The sequence below is a fragment of the Palaemon carinicauda genome, chromosome 11, assembly GCF_036898095.1.
Source record: "Palaemon carinicauda isolate YSFRI2023 chromosome 11, ASM3689809v2, whole genome shotgun sequence".
Taxonomy (NCBI): Eukaryota; Metazoa; Arthropoda; class Malacostraca; order Decapoda; family Palaemonidae; genus Palaemon; species Palaemon carinicauda.
The window spans coordinates 142,470,508-142,477,319 of NC_090735.1; positions in this window are offsets into that span (position 1 = coordinate 142,470,508).

Here is a 6,812-nt window from a genome sequence, read left to right on the forward strand (position 1 = left end):
GAGAGAGAGAGAGAGAGAGAGAGAGAGAGAGAGAGATGCGAAAAGAAAATGCGAAACAAACTTTGCCCCAAATTTAAAAGTAATTGACGCCTTCATAGCAAATACGTTGGAACACAAATCCGAAAAGATATTAATCACGGAACATCTGAAAAACATTTGATTCACTATCACTCTCTGCTTCTCATCCATCATACGATTTCACGCGTGTTTATTTTGTTGGCTTCTGACCTCTTCATTATTTATAAGCAAAGGCACATAATTCTTGCACATCTGTCTGCCAATTTGCAAGAGGTTGGATTGCATGAGGTAGGCAGCGTGAAAGGGGAGGGTGCTTGTCTTGTTGCATATGCAATATCATGACCTGATTTCAAACGAGAGAGAGAGAGAGAGAGAGAGAGAGAGAGAGAGAGAGAGAGAGAGAGGCCTTTCGCCAATCAGTAAGACTCGAGTGTTGATTAAAACAATATTCCGAATAAAAAAAAATATACAAAAAATTTGACAAAGAAAAGAACTGTATAGGGTGGAGTATGAGAATTGTTAACATGGCATATGACTCTCTCTCTCTCTCTCTCTCTCTCTCTCTCTCTCTCTCTCACCCATATTCGGAAATGTCTTTCCTCCAGCTATAACGTTGAAATGACACAATAAATTCTTGTACGAGATTTACTTGCTCAATAACAATAATACATCTTAATTTACTTCTATTACATAATCCATTTCACTAGTGAAAAAAAAAAATTACAGATGAGATATCCCCATAACCAAAAAAAAAAAGGGGGAAATTTAATTGATATATTGGCAAAAGTAGCCTAGGAAAAAGTTACAATAACTAAAAAAATTTCCTTTCCATAAAATAATTAGCTAACTTTCGTAAAACCTAAAATGCTAAACATAAACTAAAAGAAAATATATGAGCTTTATCTTCCAGGGTCGATCAAAAAGCCAAAACAGAAATCGGTCATATGGAATTTATTAGTATTATTGTTGTTCTTGTTGTTGTTATTATTATTATTATTATTATTATTATTATTATTATTATTATTATTATTATTATTATTATTATTATTATTACATATGCAAGTACTTTAGCTGTGGCTGTAATGGTTGCATTCGTAGTCAATAAAACCTTCTTGGAAAGTGGGAAAGGCTGTATCAACTGTATCAACCACCGCTTCGACTTCCAAACGGCAACATCTACAGAGTAATGTTTCTGGCGAACAGATCGAATATTTATAAGTAATCGTCCAAAGCAAAGGTCACAGATGCTCAACAAGGCATAAAATATTGAGCCATCAGAGAAGCTAACTTAGGGAGAGGGAGAGAGAGAGAGAGAGAGAGAGAGAGAGAGAGAGAATCAAAAGGCTACAGCAGCCAAATCTCATCAATTATTGACCAACCCTAAATTAGGTTAAAGAAATTCCAATGTATAAAATACTAAATCATTTAGACTAAATAGACCAAATTTTTACTAAAGGAAAGGGTTTTGTTTGTATCAGTTCACCGTAAACAGGATACTAATGAACCTTAAAAATTATATTCACCCCCAATAAATTTAGATCTCTTAACTTCTCGGTTCCCTAACATTTATTAATCGGAATTACAGTGAAAAAAAAAAATAAAAATTTTTTTTTTAATGGTATAAAGATAAGATTGCAACTTGGTGCTAGACGGACAGCAGTTGAGAAAAAAAAAACACAACAGTTACCTCCCAACTGTCTGCTACAAACATCGACGAAAAAAATAACGATATATTTGAAAGGAAACCACGAGGCTTAGCCAAGAGGCTCTATTATAGCTGGCATTAGGGATGTTGGTCGTAAAGTTATCACTCTGTCCCTTAGAGCAACAAAAACGACCCCCCCCCCCACACACACACACAATCGATATACTTCGAATTCAGATTACCTAGTATTACAACAGGTGTAAACTTTATGTTTTGTCTCTCTATAGGTCCGTGGCCGCTGCCTTTGGAACAACACTACCATAAATGCCAATTATAGAAGGACTATTTCCAGCGCACATCCTAAAGCAACTAGTTCGAACATGGTGATTGTGGTCAGGCTTTAAACTTTCAAGGTAATTACCTTAATTTTAGATGATTTGCATGGTTTCAAGGTAATTTTTAAGGTAATTACCTTAATTTTAGGTAATTTGCATGGTTTCAATGGGATTTTTAAGGTAATGATATTTGTAAGGTGATTTCGGTTTTACTAGCACCAAATTCAAGGAAGTAGGAAAAGATTTAAGGTACTCTAGGGTAAAAAGCAGCAGCATCTTAGGTAATGGATGCATGCTCAAGTTTAAACCCTAATTGTGGGCTCGACAGAAAGGATGGAGGACTCTTTAGTTGTCTTGAATTACATAATTTTGATTTCTAGTCGTCAGAGAGTACAGAATTCCATCATCAGAGTTCTTAATAAATGATGGTAGCCGTAAATTAAAAAACAATATTAAAGAACAATCCAGAAAGAAACGTAGTTATGGTAATTTTATGAATAAGTGAGAATGTAGTCATATGTATAAGTTTGTTTTTAAAGCAACTTGGCTCTAGGAAATAGGCTAAATGATTCTCCATGAACTTAAATAAGTATACTTGTGGAATAGGAAACTGTAAGGAAAAGTTTGCTTTATAATGCATTAGGATAGAGTCGATGGAAGAGTACGCTCATGGACGTTATGGTGAGAACTACATTAGCTGGATATTTATGTGATAATTGTTTGGTGAGGCAATAGTATAGGTAGGTTAGGTTAGGTTAAATGTAATCAAGACAGTTAATCTGAAAAAAAAGACGTGCAAGGAGCATATCGGGAGAAAACTAACGTACTATGAGCTGCAGTTAATGGAATAACAGTGATATGAATCTTATCTTTTTGTTAAACGAACATAAAGAGTGAATAACTTGACAAATCATGCTACTTCTTTTTTTACTATCATATCACAAAGAAACTAAATAATATTAATAATAATAATAGATATTTAAAAAAAAAATTAAAGGGTAATTGTCAAAATATTTATCTCTTAAACTGATGGCCAGACTACTTGATTTTTCTGTCTCTTCTATCATTGACATCCTTCTCGTGCATACGCTCGCAAACTGATAAGTTACATAGCTACATAAACACTCTTGATTAAATTAGTTTTCTATAAAAACCGACATATATCCTCTATCCAAAATCAGCTGATAGACTGAGAACTCCATGTGATTAAAAATGAAAATAAAAGAATCATTATGGGATCGTGGAGTCAGCACGGTATGTTTGTGGGTATAGGCAGATATGAATTGGGATTAAAAATATGAGTGGTGGAATGAAGAGGTAAAAAGGTTTACGGAAGGATAAAAGAAATAGTACTTACAGGCATGGACGAGACTGAATAGGGAAGTCACGGACTGAAGGTTTATTTTCCGAGGGATATTTTCAACTATATCCTTTTAAGAGAAGGGTCCCACCCATTACCCTTTTCCAGGAATAGTTTCATCACAATCCCTTTCAAGTTTAACTTGCAAAGCTACCCATTTCCAGTGAAGGCATCAATCAACCTTGCCTCCTTTTCAATGGGTTTTCAACTCTTTTCATCTTCATAAAATGGTTTCAACTTAACCCCTTCTAGAAATTGGTAAAAGCTGACAACACAGAAGAATTTGCATTAAGGGATAAAGTAATATAGAAAAAGTGCTGGTAACAATATCTTGGGTAATATAGAAGAGAAAAAAAAACTTCATGGGGAACACATAGCTGTTTTACAGAATTAAATGCAGAAAAAACGTTAATGAATAAATGTATATCAATAAAGATATGCTGTCTGTCGTAAATGCAATTCTGGGTCCATGGAGTGAGCATTTTGAAGGTTTGCTGGATGTGGAAGGTAGAAGATATAAACAATTGAATACTGTAAGACTTGAATGGATTAATATATGGCAGACAATTCTTGCACAAGAGACTAATGAAGGCGTGAGAAAGGCGATATATGGTTGAAGAAATGAAAACCAAAGAATTGATGACATTTAAAAGTGAGAGGCTGCAGTATGCTGGTGATAGTGTGATTGATAATAGCTGATCATGGTTTGTAAGATATGTTCAGCAGAGACGCTTCAGGGGATCCATTTAACTAACTGCAAGGCACATTATCATCGCGGAAAAGCATCGTGTAATGAATCCCTCTACTCTGCCCACCATCTTGCACTTTGAAACGCGCGTTTATTTCATACAAGATCATACACTGTAATAATATTGTTTTTTTAATGTGAAAAACAGATAGGGGTCTTAACGAAAAGACGGCCTGAACATAACTAACTTTATTCAAACAAGATAAAGAGCTTAGATACATACAATTGAGGGCAATAAGGGCACAAAAATTCCAACAATGTGAAACATAAATTAGCAAGGTTTAAACAGGGTTTTCTATCATTAGTACGGGAGAGAACGAGAGAAAAATGCAACAGCATTAGTGTATGAGCGTGTATGAAAAACACGTGAGTTATAACTTCCTAGATACTAGAAGCCTTCCGTTTCAACACTTCTTCCATACCAACCCATCAATATATTCAGGGTCTTTTTCTTCTTCCTCCCAAAGGTTCCAAAGTATACGTACTTGCAAACAAGCAAAAGTTCTCCAATTTTCCACACGACCAGAACACTTAAAAATTCTTTGGCTCATCTTTTCACTTGCCCCTTTTCATCGAACGGAAGAGCAAAAAATGCAATTTTAAAGTAAAACAGCAAGTCTACCTACAAGTATTGGCTGGGAAGCGTAAAATAAAAATGATGCTGAAATTATAAGAAAAAAAGATCTATCCAAGCCTTGGGGTCCCAAAAGTGGAGCAAACCATAAAGATGATAAAATTGAAAAATACGAAAGGAAATTGGTGGCCGTAAATGGTGAAAAATTTAAATAAACAAATTTACGTAGTCAAAAATAAATTACTCCCAAATAATGGTACATATACTGTATCTCTAGGCATGCGAGGAATAGGGGGAAGAAAAATAAATTGAAAAGGGACGCAGATAATGATGATGATGATGGTAATGATGACTGAAAATTCGCAATTATACGTGAGGCTAATTGGAGATTAATTAAAGGAAAATGCAAATTATTATGTTCAATTCAGGTGTAATACAAATGTCTAATCTTTTAAGTATTCATATAAAAGAAAATTAAACCAATTACAAAAATATAAATTAGGACGTCTACGCCCTATGCAATATGACGTTATTAACTTTCCACATATCAAGGCTAGGGATCATTTGAGTTAAAGATCACCTTCCTGGAAAGTAGTACTGATGTCCATAAGGGGAAATTAACATTAATTCAATATCAAAGGGCAAATTCATCAGAATTTTTTTTCCATAAGTATGTACTTATCTACTGTGTGAGAGAGAGAGAGAGAGAGAGAGAGAGAGAGAGAGAGAGAGAGAGAGAAATAACCTACATGGAAGTAAAAATAAATAATGAAAAGTATATATTACGAAAAATCAGTTATCCAAGTAAAATAAATCATTGAGGTTGTAATTGGGTAAAAATTGGGAAAACTAACAAGACAGAGACCAGAATAACAAGTAAGGGATAGGATAGGTCTTCGTTTGAAGGAGGAATTGTACATATGGCACATAGTCTTACAATACTTCCTTCAAACAACGACCCTACTCTATTGCTGTCCTCATCCTCTATACCCCAAAAAATTTCTCAAAGGAAAAATATATTAACCTAGAGAAATAATGATCAACCTTCCAGAGGTGCTTCAAAGTTCAGTGGTAGAATTGTCTACCCTTCCATGAAGAAGCAGCAAAAATCCCTATGACGTTGCCTCAACCGAACAACTATTTATCCCAAGGGAATTAAACGCTTTTTTCTCCACAAACTGAAGGTTATGCTTTCGCCCATGTTTCCCCGTTTGTCTGTTTGTTAACAACTTCCGGGCCACAGTTTTATTCATACAGATGTGAAACTTTCAGGGATTCATTGCTATGTTGAGACGTGGAAGCGATTCAATTTTGAAAGTCCTAGGTCAAGCAAAAGGTCGACCGAATTAACCTGAACCCCAAGTTCGCAGATGGTTGTCACTCAGACTTTAAACACGACTACGGTCTAAACTGACCCCGGGAATGGCAAGCTGGTTTCGAGAAATAAACTGACGTGGCGGAGGTTTGCACTCAGTGTGTTTTCCTGGTTTATTTCTATAGTCTCGCACGCATTTATCTCTGTAGCCTGATTCACCGTCACATGTCTGCCTAGGGAGAAGCCATGAAAAAGACCACCGATAGTATCTATTCCTCCAAAAGATCCAACCTGCCTTTAGCTTTTAGCATTTCTTGGTTCCTACTAGTAAATTTTGAAAAACAAATCGTTACCTTGAGATGATTTTCTTTTGACTTGTAATATGCAACTACTTTATTACTCGTATATCTATCCTTGCATCACCAACCAGTACCTAGGGCTCTCTTTCCTAATTAATTCAATCTTATTATAAGGGCCAAATCTTATGATACAAATTGCTAGTGACAATACTACTGAAAACTTGATGAAAAATTTAACAATACAGAAAATATTTGCTGTATGAACTATGGACCAGAAAATGTTCGTGGTGAAAAAACTGAACAAAAATTACTACAGTCCATTTCTTTTATCGAGGCAGATTTGCACCGACTCGCAGCGGTGCCCTTTTAGCTCGGAAAAGTTTCCTGGTCGCTGATTGGTTAGAACTATCTCGTCCAACCAATCAGCGATCAGGAAACATTTCCGAGCTAAAAGGGCACCGCTACGAGTCGGTGCAAATCTGCATCGCTAAAAGAAATTGACTATAGTCAAAAGTTTC